The following is a 19,486-nucleotide window of genomic DNA, read 5'->3' as shown; positions in this document are numbered from 1 at the left end:
CTTGAGGAGCATAATTAATTCTTTGTTTTTCCCCCTACCCTTCATCCCAAATACAGATGTATCTTCTGAACTACTATATGATAAAAAGTAGCTATCAGGAAAAAAAGGTAATTAAGAAGATTTATGAGTTTTATTGCTCAGTTTAAAGTATAAAAGTTCATGTGGACCAGTTAGTACATATCTGAATTTGATTTTTTTTTGTATTAAAGTGACTAATGTATCAAAATCAAATTAAATGGTACCTAATAAAAGAGTTTTTCTCGCCTTCCTTCCTTTATTTCTTATCCTTCCCTTTCTTCACTTTTCTTCTCTTTTCTTTCTTCCCTGAAAATGTCTGTAAAAGAGAGGGATTTTGAAGTATATTCAAAAATCTTCATTATTTATTATGTCATTCAGGGAGAAGAGCATTCCAAATCAAATGGATCACTACAAAAGTTGAAAACACTCCAAAACAGGTAGAACATGAGTATGAATCACTGAAAAATGGTATACTATGCTGCCATCCAAAGGCTCCATTGAATAAATTGGTATCTTTTATAATATATAACCTTCTAGGCGGAATAAAGATTTAGTTACTTATTCCTTAATTGGTAGTTATCATGACTGATATGCCAACATCAGTAATTTTATCAAAGATTTTTTATGCTTTATTTCAATTATGAAGTGGCTTGTGGCTCTTTTGAAATAATCTTTTTATAAATGACTAAAAAATACTTTAATATTTCTCTTGACTTTTGTCAGCTAGTGTTTTGTACTAAGGTGCTATCTGCCTTGAATTCAATAATAGGGTTTTCACATTATATAACTTTCTCTTTTCACCAAGCAAAGAGTATAAAATGGTAGCCACTTGAGTAGAACTGGTTGTATCTTTTCAAAAATAGGAATGTGTATCTTTTTAGTTGTCTCTCATTTGTACAGAATGATTGATCTGAATCCTAATTGATAGCTTACAAACAGTTAATTTCCTTATTTTTTTATGAGTGTTTTCTTGTCCATAACATATGCATGTCTAATTTTCCTGAGTGTGACATATGGTTTTCCAGAACACTCATTTTGTCTGGAAGCTTAAGTGTTGTAGATAGATTTGGAAATCCTGCTCTACTCTTCTTTCTACTGTGTCATTGACTGATTGTGTGCTGTATAATTTGACAACCTCCTCTATCAGCTCATCAGCATAACCTGCAACATGCATAATAATTACAGCTTCATTTCAGGAAATACATGAGAAAGGGTCAGAAATGTGTCAATCTGTCTAACTCCTTCTTCCACCACATCTGTTCTACTTAGTAGTTGGACAGAGTGGGACTGCCTTATAAAATAATAATGCATTTTTAAAACTGGGGTAATCTTTTATGCTGTCAGAGTGCTCATTCAATGTTATTTTAGAATCTGTCTTTTTGAGGATTTTCTTATAAAATGTGATATTTTAATAATATTATATGAAAATCGTTATGGCCACATTACCATACACAGAGTCGTCCTCCACCAAGGCTTGAATTATATCAATACAGGATAAAAAGTTCAGTATAAAATTTAGCATTATTTAGTGGGCCACAGTTAATGTTAACATTCCTGTCAGAAAGGATTTGTAAATTTTTAAAGTCTGTTATAGACATTTGCTATGTTATAAACATATCACCAGAAGTATATACGTAGATGGTTAAAAAACACAGTAATTTTGTTTGCCTTCTGCAGTATATAACAAGTGATTTCATGAAATATCTGCAGCAAGTTTATTAACTTTTTTGTGAATGTGACTTTGATATTAATTATTCCCTTTAAAGGTTTTGTGTATATACAAATTTTTATTGCTATTTAATAACTGGTCATTAAATAATATTTTCTATGTTTTTCAGAAGACAATTTTTTGACATTAGACTTCATTTTTCTCTTTAATTATACAATAACTAGATAAGAACATGCATCGTGCACTGTACAATTTGTATTATAATGTTTCATGTTATCTCTACAATTGTATAATGTTTCATGTTATCTCTACAATTGGTGCAAAACTTATTTGTGATTCAGTTTTCTGATAAACATTAGGAAATGTTGAGGAAAATATTACATGCAATGGTTCTTTATACTTCTACTTAAACTTTCAAATTCAATTGGGCTTTTTAAGCAAAAAATCAAAGATAACTTGCAGAAGCAGGAACAGCAAGTTGTAATTAATTGTCTGTAATTCATGCCCACTAACTAGCATATGCAAATACTCCCGAGAAATTGTCAGAGCCTATAACCTGTAGAGAGAGGAACTTCTAAGACTACTTGAAATTAGAGCCCTTTAAAACAAAGGTGCATTCAGGGGAAACTCTCTCACAATAAAGCTGCAGAAAGAAAAGCTGACATTGCGATAGACTTGTCAGAACTGTTTTATAAGAGGTGATCTGTTTTCCATCTGATGAGAAAGCTAACGTCAAGGACACTGTCCAGCTTGGCATTTTTGTCGAAGGTTCCAGAGAAAAAAAATTAGTTTTTAAGAAAAGAATGCTGCTTTTTCAGATTTTGATTTACACTGAGCAACAAAAATGTTAAATGTTACAGTGAGAAAGGTGATGAAAAACTGTCTTCAATAGGTTTGTTTTTGTGTGAGTCTCTGTGGTAGAAAAACAACCACTGATGTATTTTTTCTTCTTCACTGAGACAAAAAAGAAGTCAAAGACAAGTGATTTAGCAAACTATGTGCTAAGGTTTCAATACATTTCTTAAAATATATTGATATGCTGTACCAAAGAAGTGTTAAACAGTGACGGGAGAGAGCCTTGTGTAGATATTTACATACACCTAAATAGTCTGAATTCCCAAATCTCAATCACATTGGTGACTGAATTCTGATTTCCTTAAATTTTTGTTCATATGAGCAAGTGTATTAGAATCAAATTCTGGTCATATTTTTTTTTCTTTTTTTTTAGCTTACTATTTCAGACCAGTAACATGGATCATCACGGTGCCATATTTTGTTATTCAAAAGTTGCTGAGTTGAAAGCCTGCAGGCAAGATATTCTCTGAATTGTAACATGGAGAATAGGGTAACTGAGAAACTGACTGTTTGAAGTTTTTTAAAACTAAAGAAAAATAAATTACAGCATAATCTTTAGTAATCTTCTCTTGTTTGAATATATATAGATATATAGTGTAGTTCTGCTGACTCTAGTGTCTGAGAAACTAAAAATCTGTCTATGTGTATATGTGTGTATATATATGTAAATGTATGTGTATGTATGGGTATATATAGTCATACTTTGAAATCTAGGGAGAAGAGTTTTAATCTCCAGTAGTTGCAAACATCCTTTGAACTCATTTTTCTTAGTTGCCTGTCTTTTTCACCATCACAACTTTAGAGAATTCTAAGGTTTTGGCGCAGTTGAGAAGGGAGTCTTGACGTAGTTTATGACAAGGACAGCATCAAGTTACTTTTAATTACTGTATAGTTTAATATTTCTCCTTTTTTTTATGAGATCTTTGCTGGTAGAGGCTGTGCAATAAACCTAGTAGGTACCTCTGATCCTTTTCTGATCTTTAAAGCAAACATCTTAGTTTGATTCTCCCATACTTTTTTTCTGTTGGGGTAGGATTTCCAGTCCTCATTCTTAGACAAATATCTAGGTCAAAAATTCATTATGCCCAGAAAATCAAACTGAATTTTTATTTTCCTTCATTTTTTTTATCCTTTAACTAATTCTACAGCAAACATCAATCTCCTTATAACAGATGTTTGTCAGTAAGTAGAAAAAATATTTAGCAATGTTAGTAAAGTATGTTGACTTCATCTCATCATATCTGCTATTTTGTTGCACTTAAACAATATTTAATACCTCCTTGAGTTATAGGATGAAAGTATATGCAATTTTCATTCTCTTAAGAGAGCAAGGATTTTTGGAGTCAGTAATAGTGGTGCTGTAAATTGGACTAATTAAAGTAAGTGTACTTTATTTTGATTCACTGATAAAGTTTTAATAAGCTTAACAATAAACTCTTATCTCATATACATGATGTGTTCGCTATTGCCTGTAATAGGATTTTTGATGTAACAGATGGACCTGTCTTCTTTTCTAGGAATGTCAAGTCCAAAAATTGGGAATGTCCTTCAGAAACAAACTTTAAAGTTCAGGGTAACATATACTAGCAAGTGCCTCTATGCTTTCCATTTTTAATTCACATTTTTATTGCAGAACATTGAGTAGCTAGACTTTATAACATATTTGTGCTGATCAGGCGTAACTCAAACCATTCACAATTCATTGTTACAACTACCTACCATGGTTACAGGGATCAAACTATTCTTGCTTCTCAACAAATTCTGATTCATTTTGAGATTAATTGTGGAAATGGATAGTTAAATATTCATCTTTATGATAAAAATGTTTAAAAGGTTTAAGGGTAAAAATTAAGGGAAAAACTGGTAGTCAGGAATCAGTCAGCTTTGTTCAAGCCTTGATGTGTATCTCAAAAAATCCTGTACTACTCTGTAGCAGAGTTAATCAGAAAATTAACATGCTGGTAAATTCTCATGCTCCAGAACAGAAAAAAATTAAACAGTGTCTTACTTTGCCTAGGTGCTGTTTTTTGAAGGTCTTTCATTGCACTTTCCTGTTCTGCTCCTGACTGAGATCAGTATTCTTTGCTTCTGCAAAGCATTAAAAACTATTGCCAACTTGGTCAATGTTAAAATCATAAACAAATCAGGCCTTGCACTCCCACAGTTCCCTCAGATTAAAAGGAATATTCTGGTTTTAAACAGATGTGCAGCTTTTTGCCTGCTTCCTCAGCAGACATGTTGAAAACACCCCCACAAATTTCAGCAAGGACTCACTCAAATGTGATGAAATTCATTCTGGTTGGACTACCAGAACTTTATGGACTGAGACACAGTCTTTTGTTGTTTGCACACAACTGCTTATCAAATATTTGCAAGTGCTTATGGAACTTCCATGAAATGCTTTCTCTACGATGCATTTAAAGCCAAACGTTGATCCTTTAATTCGATAAAGAAATATGATTTTTTTTTTTCATGATACCTTTAATGGATTGATACATTTAATGGACTGATACATTTAATGGATTGATACCAGATAAGTATGTCAGATATCTCATACTGCTCTATTTCTTTGTACAGTGCTGTGATTGAGTAGTGTTATTACTCAATAATATACTTAAGGTGCTTTTATTAAGCTTTAAAAAAAAAAACATTCCTTAAGTACATACAATGATTTTCCAAGTATGTAGTCCTATGACTTGTTCAAACCTCTGTTTCTCCCAGTGTTTTTTCTTTCCTCTAATCATATATGTTAAAGCAGATAAGAACAGCCATCTTCTTGTGCTCGTTTCTTTACATGATTTTAACCAGGGAGAGTCTGCACATTAAAGTGTTATGGTATAAGACAGTATAAGATTCTACAGAATAATAAGTTTATTTTACAGAGAGTCCTAAATATGTCATTAGGCATGTGAGAGATGTTCAAAAGCACTTAAGTAGATTAGGTATCTACTCCCATTGACTTTAGGATAGACAGATGTCTTTGGGAGTTGTGAAACTGAAAATATGACAAGACAGATGATGTTTGAAATACCAGAGTGGAGTGACACCCCTAATATTACATGAAAAAGCTGACCTGTTTGGCTGGTGGAGAGTAAAAGTCAGTTGAGCAGAAGTGAAAGATCTGTGGAAAGATAGAATAACTTAAATGATAATTAATGAAATCTGTGAGTGTAGGGTATGAATCAAACTCTTAATGCTATTGTAAATGCACTATGATAAATACCATGACAATTGCATAAAGTTGTCGTGGGTTAGGTTGTAAACCACCCCACACACACAGCTGGTCACTCCCCCTCCCCCACCCCCAGGAATGAGGGAGAAAATTAAAGAAGAAACGGGAAACCCGTGGTGTCGCTCACCAGCCTGGGCTGCAGCACCAAGGACACTGTTGCATTCTCCACAGCCAGGAGGAAATAGCCTGCCTCTTGTAGGCAGGATAGGTACCTTGAGTTGAGTAGTTAATTAGTTCATTATCTCAACTCAGTCCAGCTGGGTAAGAATGATTGGTGCCATACCGTGGGTTGACATAACAATGATTTAATACAGATGATTTAATACAATGTAGGTGCTCACCACCCCCTCATATGCGAAGCCCGTCTCGTCCCGAAGCTGCAATCCCGGACGAACGCGAGGCCCCGAAATAGAGAGGGGCAGAGAGAGAGAGAGAGAGAGAGAGAAGGAAGGAAAAGCAACAGAGCGAAAGCGCAGCAAGCGCAAAAGCCAAAGCGCAAAAGAGCCAAAGCACAAAAGAGCCAAAGTGCAAAAGCCCCTCTTCCCGGCTGCCCCTCACTTTTATACTGAGCATGACGCTGCATGATATGGAATACTGATTGGCCAGTTTGGCCCTCAATCTTAAGTTCCACCACAAATGACAAGGGGAATCGTGTCCCCCTTGTCCCAGCTATGCTCCCCCCTTATCCCGCCGTGTTTCTGTACTCCGCACACTGAAAAGTCCTTGGAGTTTCACTTCCAACCACAAACATCAGCTTGCTATCAACATTCTTCTCAGAGTGAGCCTCTGAGTAAAACCAAAACACGGAGCTCTTCTGGCTGTTAAAAAAAAAACTCTGTCCCAGCTAAAACTGGACAAAAGTCAGGATACAACTCTTCAAGACTGTCTCTTAATCTGATGTGATTTACTTCGTGAAAGTTTATAAACAATAGCAATAGAGAAAATTAAATCAAAACCAGGAAAATAGGAAGAAAAGCTTATCATAGGTAACACAAGTTGACAATTTAATCTTACTGTAGAGGAGTTAGCTCAAAACTAAGGACAAATGCTACTACAAAAGAGAGGGCTTGGTAAATTTCTATGTGCACTATTTTGTGGTCTACCAATTTGACATGCTATAGAAATCACACAGGTTGCATCAGAATAAAACAGGTCTATCTAGAAAATTTTTTGGTGGTGTTTTCAGTGAAATTCACTAAAATATGCTCTTAATTTCTAAATAGCATCCACATAAGAACATGCTCAAAGATTTTTCCTTTGCTTAAAACTTTCTTCAATGCCAATTGAAACAAAGATTTCCTGTCTTTAACATTTTACTTCCACCAATTTCAATGAGCATTGAGTCAGACACTGGAAATTTTCCCACGGTGGAATTTTTATTTGGCTGTGAAACTACCCGCGGCATTTGTTACAATTAGTAGGATCTTAAAACTGTGATACCATTTTTAGAAACAAATTAAAAAGCAAGCCAAATCTTCAAGTTTAATTATTTAAAGTAAGAGATCACTGACATGACTACTTGACATCTCAGAGACTACCACCTCCTTTTTCTCTTTACTAGTGGTAGCAATTTCATATGTCTCCTTCTGAGCAAGTTTTTCTCTCAGTGTTGAAGTCCATATTCATATGATGTTCATATTAATAATAGATTTCTCTTTGTTTTCTAACCGAAGAAAGTCTCTCTCTATTTATAAATTTATATAAATCTGGTTGACTACTACTTAAATTTTTCCCTATTACAATAGTATTTTTAAAACCAGGTAAACAAAATCCACATAAAAAGGGGCAAAGCCTTTACGGTAAAACACTCAACACATGAGATATATGAAACAACTTCATAGCCTGTGTGCTAACTCCCTGGTTTACAAATTACATCTCCTTTCTGTCAGATACATCTGTTATTCTTGCAAAATGAACGAAATAAAAACTTGGAGACCAAAAACAAATGAGAAATGGGATAAATGCTTTTTTTTTCTGACAGAAATCTCTCTATTTGGCTTGAAATCACAGCCTCTCTTCACTATAGTAGGTCTCATTTGTAAGAAATCTTCAAGAGTATAGTGTTCAAATAAGACATGGAAAACAGAGGCTCATCCCCACTTCCCATCTAAATATGTTCACATTCACATCACTAACAGGCCACATCACTGACAAGTTTGCCCTAGACCCCCACCTACTGATGTTCTGTGAGTACCTGGGAATATGTGGGAGGCTGGAGGTACTCATGCTCCTCTTACTTGAAGGTCTTTCATGGTATAGTGTTTCCTGGAATGCAAGCAGAATCTTGATGTGCTGTATTTCAGGAAAGTGTCTTATGTTCAAATTGAAGAATCGTGTAATTCTTTTTTTTTTCCCCTTCAAACAAATCTCTGTGTTTTCCAGATAAATCAATAAGGTTTTGGTTGCAGTGTCTCATTTAGAAAACAGGATCTCTGTTTTGTGCTGTCACTGTTTCCTCTAAATAATATTTGGCTGTGAGGTTTGGACATACTCAGTGATGGTTTGGACATAGATACCTAAGTGAAGAAAAGTTTCATAGAGCTACCTTGAAGAAATGTTTTCATAGCTCCGGCTTTTCTTTCACATGACTTCCCTGCTCACACACACGTCCCAAGAAACAATAGGAATTTTGTCATTCGTCTGGGATTTCATTAGATCTTATCGAGCTGCAACTGGCCATGGCACCTGAACAGGTCACCCGTCCAGCTCAAATGCATTAAAAGTGATGTATCTCAGGCTATGGGCTTTTGAAGAAGCAGCTGTAAATTTAGTGTATTTGACAAAAATAATGAAAACAGTTCTTCTAACACTGCAGTGATGCAGGTAATTTTCTTTGTGGAAAAAAGACAAAGGGGCTCAACCTATAATACAGGGAAGCAAGACTCAGTACAGGTGGATTTCACCTTGGCAAGTCTAAAGGTGTTCTTCCTATGATTCCTACAATCTTTCTGATCTGTTTTTTCATACTGAGAGCTCCCCTCCACATTTTCAGTAGTAAGAGAATTAATTTGAGGGAAAGGGATTCCCCAGATTTTCTTGTTCTGTCATTCTCTCCACCAGTCAAACAGTATTAACAAATTCATATACACTACAAGATCTCCAATTTGGGGCATTTTATAGATTTCTTATATCTTCTCCTTCCTCTCTCTCATACCATAACTAGGTGCAGCATCAAGACTTTTTAATAGTTTCTTTGTTTATTCTATTTGAGATTGTTTTGAAAAATGATTGTGATCTAGCCATAAAATCATGTATTGGTAGATATCTGATCACATTTCTCTATAATTTTTTCTTTTATCTTCTGGCTAATTACCTATCTGGAGCAGGCAGTTACGTGACCAAACAAATGTGCTTTCATACCTAATGGTACCCCAGCTGAGAGAAATACAGATAATAGCTATTTAACAGTTTAAAGATCAGATACTGTTTTCCAAGTAGAGATTCTGCCAGCAAAGACAGGAATGAGAAAAATCTATAGGTTTTTCTTTACAGTTAATTAAGCATGTACAAGTTTTTGTTTTGTTTTGTTTCATTTTCTTGTTTTTGTCTCAGGAAAATCAATACAGTTGCATGAGGAAAAGTTGCTCACTTGTACATTTTTATTTTTGCTCCTCCCTTCCATTCTTCTGTGTGAAATATGACTACATTTTTCATTATCCATTTCAGATCCTTCAGGCTTCAGAATAGCTCTCCGATGCAACGATTAATAGTCAATTTAAATATAAATATCATGCTATCTCCAGTTCTGGCTAGAATCATTGATTTAATTTCCTAATGACAGAAGAATTAAGTAATAGGCCCTAAGTAGGAATGCAGGCAACCATGTGAAACCATGTGACAAATTGATATTTCAGCAACTCTGATAACTTATTAGGATGATGGCCATGGGATGTCACAGAGCTGAATGAAAAATCTTCAGTCTGCTGCTTTCCTACTTATTCTTTAAAATTATTTTTCTATTGCAAAATTAATTGGCATTTGTGTTGACAGTCAGTGTCGTCTTTAGTAGCGTTTAAATTAAGAAGCTCACAATGTTACTAAATGTTATGAAAAAGTAAAGCAAATCATCTCACACAATAAACAGGCAGATAAAGGAGGCTGGAATCCATTTCACACAGGGCCAACCCAAGCCTGACACATCATTTAAGCTCATTCATGGCAGGACACAGCACTTAAGTACTGCATAGACCTACAGACAGGGAGAATTTCACAAAAGAGGAGTAAATTGGAAAAGTAGGTTTAGAATTGCCAGCCTAAAAGCACAAAATGCCAATAGGAGGAGAACAAATACATCTGAAAGCTGAAATTAGCTTCTGGCTGCCATGAAGATTTTGGGGAGGAAGGGTAGAAACATAAAGTAGTCATGAATCTTCTGTGACATATTCATGGTCATTGATATATGTTTTCAAGTGAATAAAAAGGGTCAGTGAGATTTTAATAAGAAAACCAATTTCAGTTACACGTATAGGTTAGATTTTATGTTTTGAAATGAACAGAGAAATTCATGAAATGAATTAACATCTGTGCTGTTAAATTATCTCCCATTACTCTCAGTAGCAGTTTTAGTCCTGCTTTTAGAAGGACAAAAAAACTCTTGTTTTACCTACTTCCTGAAAAATACCACTGATCCAACAGAAGTTGATGGTTTTCTCCTATCCTTGTAGTGTGCTAAATATTGACAGAACTGTAGTGATTTCAGTTGGTTACATCCAACTCATGTATATTTCTCCATATTACCTTACTCTAGATTTAGTTCCAGAAAACTACTATAGAGGGTTGTTTTCTTGTTTTGTTTTTTTTCCCATTCCTTGGGCTTGACCAAAAGCTGTAGGCTTTTCAGATTGTCCTGAATATTAAAAAAGCTGGGAACGCTCCCTGGTAGCAATGGTGTAGCTCTATTCCAAACTTGGACTCTTAAAACAGGTTATGTATTAGTTGCTTGTAGTGCTCGTAACAGGGATGAAAAACCTTTACTCAAAATATGGGCGATGTAACTCCTGAATGACACTAAGAATCAGGATCAGCACTTTGAAGAGGATTTGTTGAGCAGTATTGGAAGGCAATACACCTTGAAGAAGTATGCTGCTATTGTTCTTCTTCTGTATACTATGATTCCTAGTGATTTTCCACCGTGTCTAAAGAATCTGGTTTTGGACAAATAAATGCATTTGAAAGTTAATGCAGACAAAGTGTTTTGAAAATTACACTCTCAGTTACAGAAATAGGGTGAATACTTCACATATGAGATGTGTACCTTCCCTGAAGCATTTCTGTCCTAGAACTCATTTACAGGTTTGCAACAAGCTTTGTGTGAGGGAAGCAGACATTGTTTCTGCTGCAAGAAGAAACCAGGGACTGGGTTGTGGGAATGTACATCTCACTAATGTATAATTGCTAAATGTAAAAAACTATTGCTAAAATAAATAATACTAAAAAATAATTACAACAATTAATTTATTTTAAAAAAAAACAATTGCTAAATGTAAAAATGTAAAAAAGCCTCCTTCCACCACCCAAATCCTACAAAATTGAACAAATGAGCTAAAGAAATAAAAGTTTCTCTGACACTGTATTTTTAGGTGGTTGTGACATTTTAACAGGTGAGGGAAAAAATAACCTTGTAAAACAGTGATTAAGGTACTTTTAATAGTAAAAGTAATAAAATATGAAGTTTATACTTTCATGCACTTTTTCAAAGAGAAAAAAAGGACAATTTGAGCTGGTAATCCCTGTGTGAGTTAAAAGACACTTTTATTAGTGAAAAAGATACCTAATGCACCCAAAATATCTGAAGTCATTTGAGACATAAATTCTTTATTCATAATTTATTTATACTTTAATGGCTATAGAAGAATTTTCTCTGAGTAGTAGAAAAGTTTAAATTTTCAAAGAAATAGACCCTATAATTTATTATGAGTGAGGTAATTCTAAATAAACAAAATAAGAACCGGAGACTTAACCCTACTAAAAGGTCAAATTTTACCTTCAGATACATGAACGCTAATGAAAAGCTCATGAGCAGAGTTCAGGCCCTGATGCACATAGTACAAATTTAACAAATATATTATTGAACCTATGGCTCTGCAAAGAAATTTCCGTCCTGTATGTTAACGGTATTGTATGGGGAACAAGTCCTTCTGAAAGAACTCAAGAGGATTAAAAGCAATTCGCTGTTGGAGGTAATGATAGTCCTGAGGATTTCTGACAGTTTAAGGTGACACGAGAGAAATAATTTATTAACATATAACCTACAGTTACACTGATGAAAATAATTTGAGTATGAGATTATATGGAGAGTTGCTGGTGCTCTAATAGTAAGGTTATTTAATTTTCCATTACAACCTACTATTTGTGGTTGCATATCATATTGCAGAACTTCAAAAGTGTGGACTGAATAAATTGATACTTGGATTAAAATTGTTTTTTTTAATTATTCTTGCTTTTAAAGTTCAGTAAAAATGTAAAGGACTTTAATTTTGTTACATTTGGAGGAGCAAGGTTAGCAACAAATGCTGTAGGTATTTTTACCTGTTTGTTTGTTTGTGTGTTTTTCTGTTACTCTTTAGAATAAGCCTCTTGTTGAAAGTGTATCATATTTGGCAGGAAAAGTTCTGGGGTCCAAATGGAGCCTTACTAGAAAGCCTTCTGCACTCAGCTTTATTTAGATAACTGGAAATTGCTATTTGGAAAAAATATTTTTTTTTTTTTAATTAAAAAAATAATAAAAAATACCAACAACCAACACCCATAAAACAAAGCAAAAAGGAAACAAAGACAAAACAAAAGCAACCCAAAACCTTCCAAAAGCAGAAATCCAAACAAAAAACATACAGGGAGGGGACAGTTACTCTTGTGTATTGAGTATGATGAGTGTTTAAGTGCTTCAACACTGACTTTTGAGACATGTGTTAAGTTTCCTCACTCACCTGGGAGGAATTAAGATTCACATCCTCGGAAAATGCTTTAGGCAAAAAGATTTGAACAGTTTTTATGTAGGGAACTAGGGAGGAAGAAGAAATTAATATCTCCATTTGAAACCCTTCCATTGTGCACTGAAAATGAACATGTTTTTCTAGTCTACTGTGTAGGGCACTGAGTAAATGGAGGTTTGTAGGTCCCAATCCCCAGTTCAAAGCCTGGTTAAGTTGTTTACTGCATGATCTTTCTCATATAAAATACATAGCCAGTCACTGGATCCTGGACATATTTCTTGGTTCTTGCCAGAGCAGCAGCAGCTGGTAATCAATCCCTTCTGGTACCAAGGAAAAGAAAATGTGGGTTCATCCAATATAAAAAGAAATCCTACGACAGTCAGAAAGCCACTGAATATAAAGGAAGTAGGTAACTCCATTTCTATATAAGTCCTACAAGGAAGTGGTACTTGTCATTATGGGGCTCAAGGGAAGATGAAAGAAAGACAAATACAAGGAGAGGTTTTGGATTATGATTGTCACAGAAGGCAAAATCAGAGGAAAGCTGGCAGGTAAGCAAGGTTTCCGGATTTCAGCCTTGGGTATTTAGATACATTAGTTTGAGGGATCTAAATGCCTATTATCTTGATATGTCCCACTTCAACTTTCTAAATAATGGTTCCCTATAAACAGTTAGAAATTTAAGCCTAATTTCAATGGGAATGAAATTGCCAGATTCCTGCCTGCTTTGGGGTAACTGTTAGCTTCTGGTTCCTCTTCCCTTGTGGAGTGTGACAGCTTAGCCCAGCCAGCAGCTAAGCCACCACGAGGTCACTGACTCACTCCTCCCCTTTGGTGGAGTGGAGAGGAGAAAATGCTCATTACCTTGCAATGGTTAGCATTAGCAGAGATTCACTTGTTTGTGGAGCTGAAAAGCTTTATTGACAGATAGTAACGACATTAAGACTTTCTTTTTAAAGAATGCATGCAGTCAATGTGTTTTAGCAACGTAGTATATCATTCAAAGCCGTGCACAAATTCAGGTTCAGCTGAAATAACACCACTTTTAGAGTACAAATTCTTTTTTTAAAGTATAAAGAAACCAAAGGAAAGTTCTTTGTAGAGATCCATGCATTAATTTAAGGAGAGCTTTTAAGTTATGATGGTGTTTTGCCTGTTGTGTATTATTATCAAGATGAAAAAATACGAAGACTTTTTTTCCCGTATTGTATTTTTTTTCATTTTAAGTCCCCACCAGAGACCAAGATAGATATTTCTAGTATTTTATAGTGTGATTTTGACATGGAACAATATTGTGGTAACATCTGTGTAACGTGATGGCCACAACTAGGTATTAGGCAATCTCTTACGCTGTTAGCAGAAGCCTATTATCTTGTGATATTACAGACTTATATCCTGGTACTAGTAAATTATTTCTTACCATGAATTCTTTGACAGAAATATCATAGCCTATACTTCATCCTGTCTTCTGCTAATATAAGCATTCAATATGATCACAAATTTAATCAAGCAAGAAACCAGGATTCATTTTAAGAAGTCATTCTGAAAGTTAGTCTGTTGAGACTTTTACTATTTCACTTTAATTTTACTCTCTTACCCTTTGGTTACCATGCAGACGCATGAATGCATGAACACTGTCTTTCAGGTAGTAGTGTTAGAGGCCTCCAATACATCTAATATCATTCAGCCTGCTGGAAATTATGTATTAAGTCTCTTGGCATAACCTTTTCTGATGCATAATGACAGGATTAGAAGAAATTTTAGACAGCTGTCTAAGTAGATTTCTCCATAACTTTTTTTTTTTTTTAAAAAAGGAAACGTAAATACCTCATGGAAACTGACTCAATTATTAGTAATTTTCTGGGAAGTTATTGTGTAACAATTTCCTATAAAGGTACAATACACACGTCCTAAAAGTTACATTCCTGAAGGCTTAAATTATTCTTCTCCACATTTATAAAATAGCATAATAAGATGTACAGATTGTTCATCTTTTGGTAATCAATAGTAACAAATTTATTTTAGTCTGCTCATGACATCCTTCCATATCTAAGAATTTGGACCACAAAGTAAATTCTAGGAATAACTAGTTACACTTTTATCTTTTATTTTTTATCTACAAAAAACAGCCATAAATAACACTAGCACTTTTTTAACTGTTTATATTTAAATTGTTGAGAATTTTAAATCTATGTCTGCTCTATAATATAATAACTTTTTAATTTTTAAAAATCTTATTTAAAGATCTGGAACAAGTGGATTAAGTATAACCCAACCACTCAGGCAATATCTCCTTCACAGTCCTTTTAACATATTCAAATATATTGCATTCATCTTAACTACTAGACACAAGGCAGAGCCTAAGTTCACATTTGCTATTGCACGTTATTTTGCCTGAAACATGATTTCATATTTAAAAAGTATCGGGTATTAAGTTGCCCATGACTCCACTGACAGGCATGCAGCTGGAAGAGCTCCCTGTTCTTATTTCACCATATCACCGCGAGAAGTGGTTTAGGAGAAAAATGTATACCACGTTTGAGACCTGCTTTTTTTTTAAAAAAAAAAAAGGAAAAAAAAAGCATAAAATTGTATGAAAAATATTTGTAAATATACTTTTATTTGTTTATCCTGGAAGTATTTCATTTTTGAAACTTTTGAAGGTGTTGCGACAAAAAAAAATAGTACTATTTCCTTTTAAATAGCTCAGTCATTTCACAGGAAAAATAAAATGTCATGAACAGCTTGTCATTTTAGTTTACAGGATCAATATTTTTCAAGCAACTTCCCAGTTCCGTGTAATAATAATGTATTTCATTGTATTCTATCACCTGAAAGTCCCATCTCTATATCCTCTGTCAAAAGATGAAAACACCTCCAGCTAATGCTGCAGTCACCATGCTGTTGAATTATGAATTTTGCTTTCAAACACACGAACTGCTAACTTATTCTTATGTGAGTAACATTAACCAAAAGCTACATAAGGGTTCAAGTTTCACTCAGGTTCACTAACAAAAGAACAAATAGGAGGAAGGAATAAAGGAGGGAGACTATGGGAGAACCCTGGGTCAGCAATGGACACTGCTGAGAGATTTCAAATTACTTACTGACAATTTATAAAATAGCACACCTTTGAGAAAGTATGGAAAATCCTTGTCAGATTTTTTCAACTGTCAGTGTAATTGTGGTGTAAATGTGGGGAATAATATTATGCATAAAGACTTCTGAATCAGCAATGCAGTCTAGAGAGAGAACAATTACAGCTTCAAGTTTTAGTTCAAAAATGTGGCTGGCACTGCTTAGTCACATGGAGCTATTCTTGGAATATCTAGAAGAAGCTATGAACTAAGTTCCCAAAAATAATCTGAAAGAATATTTTGTGATTTTTTTAAGATGCAAACAAGCAAGCAAAATTAAGCCATTCTTCAGTTACAGTATATATTCTAGGTTACAGTGCAGGGATTCCACTGAAATACTTTTATTTCTTAGACTGATGGGGGTCTCTAGATAAATTAAAAACACAGCCTATAATTGGAATTATGGAGTATGGCACTCTCTTTAGTGCTACTTCTGTTTTTTATGCAACGTCTGTCTAAAGTAAATTATATAAATAAGGGATTGAGTTCTGAGTCTAATACCTCCAGTGAAAGTTTCCTGCCTATTGGCCAGAACAAAAAAATGCCAATTCTCGTATTTTTTCTCTATCTTGGTTTAAGGAACTCAGCAGAGTGACACAGCTTTTTAAAAAGGGTACTGTTTAATCATCTCCATCCTTGTCTACAATGTGATGATTACAGCACACTTCTGGGAAGCAGCAGACGCGGGCTCAAATCCTGGCAAACGGAAGTGAGAATAAAATCAAGTCTTCAACCTCCTGGAAAAGAGCACTAACCACTATGCTACTATGAAAATCAGCTGGTGGTAGTAGTGGCATTTGAAAAGAAAGCAGCAGCTACTTGAGTATTGTGTGAAATGCCTGACCTTGTTACTGTGTGTTAGGGATTCTCTGAAAAATATTACAAGGTCAAGACCCTGAGGGGACTTGCTCACAAAAGTGCTATTTTCTGAATTTCAATCAGGCACAGACATTTATACGACAGCACATATCTCAGCAATCTCAAGTTTGATGGACCTATGGCCATATTCAGGACAAAAAGTTTTGAGTACTTAAGGAGTGCATAAAAATAGGTTTTAAAAAAATAGATAAAAACGAATTCTTATGAAATTTAGTTGTCACTGACCTTAGGTAGATGTTTGTGTTTTCAAGATCACAGCTTTTGACACAGAATATCGTATTCTATCAAGCTAATGAAGGGTCTATATACATAGGATGAGGGAAAGGGAGCAGATGGGGTTAAATAAGTGCCATTGTTTTATTCTGGAAACACATTTAAATTGCTTGCAAAAGTATTTCCTGAAGTTAGCTAAACTCTCAGATTGCAACTTCATGAAGCTTGCAACTTCATGGAATAAACCATTTCTGTGTATTTTATGAATTTGATTAAGTGGTTAATCAAGCAAATATTTACCTAAACAAGCATATTAGTACAATTAATTAAACTAATTACAGACAGAACAATTTTAATGGAGGTCACAGTAAAGATTGAGCCAATAAATGACTATTTTCAGACATCCACATCTTCAAATAGAATAAGTAATCACTGAGTTGTGGGTTTGACATGAGATGAGGTTATTTCATACTAAGCTTGCTTTAGGAAATAGAATTCGGAGCTTTTAAAACTGGGAAGCAAGCAATTCCACTTACTACAGTTACAATTTCCTACTAGAGAAAAAGCAAAGAAATATGCAAAGTGTACGTATTCTTCATTTAAGTGTCTGTTCTGAGCTGAGCTACCTAACAAAGGTTTTAGATTCTTAATCAAAGGAATTGTCTACTCTTTCTAGCCATGTTAGTTAGTTATTATAAAACATTATTTCCTTCTAAAAATATATATATTTTACGTAATAATATTTTTTAACTCCCATGTCTATGGATTTATTTGTAGGCAGATGCATTTATTTTAGAAAACTACAAATGATGTTTCTCTCCTACATACCTGCATTTGTGCATAGCTAAGCAAAAAATAAAGAAAACCTGATTAATGCAAAGTTTAAGCTTCTTCTTCTTTGTTTCTATAAAGAGCTTGAACTCAGCTCATTGATGTTGAAAATCTGTGGATGGAAGTTTGATTGGAACTCCTAGAAAAGGTTTTCAGTAACAGCCAGATTATTGATGCCAACAAGTCTTTTACCTGTTTCTCCTCTGGATGTTAAGTCAAAAGAGGGAAGAGGCACACAGCCATCGTCACAGGGAGCCTGAGTGGGGCTGTTACCAGAACAGAATCACATGACACAGCAACATGTCATCTGAAGTTTATTGACTTGGTAGGACAGGGAATAGCAGCAGCAGGGGAATAGCCATTCCTGTTTCCTATTGCACAAGCACACACACAGGTTGGAACCCCAGCTCCTCCAGGGCAGCTTAGGACCCGCACAGCTCGGCTCAGAGAAGTCGGACACTGCCCTTCTGAGGTGTCATGTCTGTGGCTGAGAGAACATAGCAATTCATCTTCAGGCTCCGGATTCCACATACGCTTCTGAATGCTGCCTCTCTCTTTTAAACTATTTATTGTCTCTTTTAACTACCTACTGGTTTCTGTGGTAGTTTGTCAGCATAAGCTACTGACGGCTTTGTACTTATGCACCCCCAGGCCAACCTGCAACTGCCACGGTGGTTTTTATTACACTCTGGCTTCCACCAAAAATGTCACAAAAACAACAACAAGAAAGTTACCTTTGTTATTCAGCTCTTTGAGATTAATCTGGTTGGTTTGAGCTCAGCAGCTGCAGTCCTTCCTCCGTGTAGCAGCCCCAGGTAGGCTGCACCCACAGGTGCTCCTGTCCAGAGAGGTCTCTTTTGTTATTCCAATAAGAAATCCAGGTTTAACCTTTCAAAGTGTAGAAGACCAGGTTACAGCCTGTCTGTCTGTTGAGAGATAGTTTTAGTTAATGGAACGTACATGTGATCTGGGCAAACAGTATCACAAATAGCAAAATGATGACTCCTTTTACCAGCAGTCCCCAAAGCCAGATGGCAGACAGTCTCTGAATGCAGAGGGGTTGAGTGATTCTTTTCATGTAGGCTTCTTCATGCTATGTGTCAGGACAATCCAAAAACATAGCTTGTCCTCTCTACCGCACAGAAAAACTAATTATTCAACACTTGATAACATCCATTCTGACAGAAAAAAAAGCAATATGTATTCCATTTCTCCATTTTACATATGTATTATTTTTTCTGCAATCATTTTCAAATTCAGACTCAGTAAGTGCAGAAGACATTTATGCCAATAAAATAAAGGTTTGGGCTTACATATTTTATGCTTGATTGGAGTTGGAAATCTATTTCAAAGAAATTCAAGAAATCCTGTTAAATTATTGAAATAAAATTATTCTGAAGTATTTAAATTTAGACATCACGAAAGGTACTGTGTCTATTTCTTACCACTGCATTAGAAATTCCTTTTAATAATCTTCTGCTTATTAAGAAGTTATTAAATATTTGCCAACTCAATTAATTAAAATAATTCTTTAATTTAAATTAATTGTTATGAATATTTTGATGGCTTCTTACCTTAGAACTGATTAAATCATCAATAGACCTTAGTATATTGGTGTATTAAACATTTTACTAGTGAAATAACAATGAAACAAAAGGCCTGCATTTAAATTTACTACTTCTCAACTAAAGGATAGACCTCTTTAACCATTTAAAGAACC

Source organism: Tauraco erythrolophus, chromosome 4 (assembly GCF_009769465.1).
Source record: "Tauraco erythrolophus isolate bTauEry1 chromosome 4, bTauEry1.pri, whole genome shotgun sequence".
Lineage (NCBI taxonomy): Eukaryota > Metazoa > Chordata > Aves > Musophagiformes > Musophagidae > Tauraco > Tauraco erythrolophus.
The sequence above is the reverse complement of the archived record's forward strand: the minus strand, read 5'-3'. Positions refer to the sequence as shown.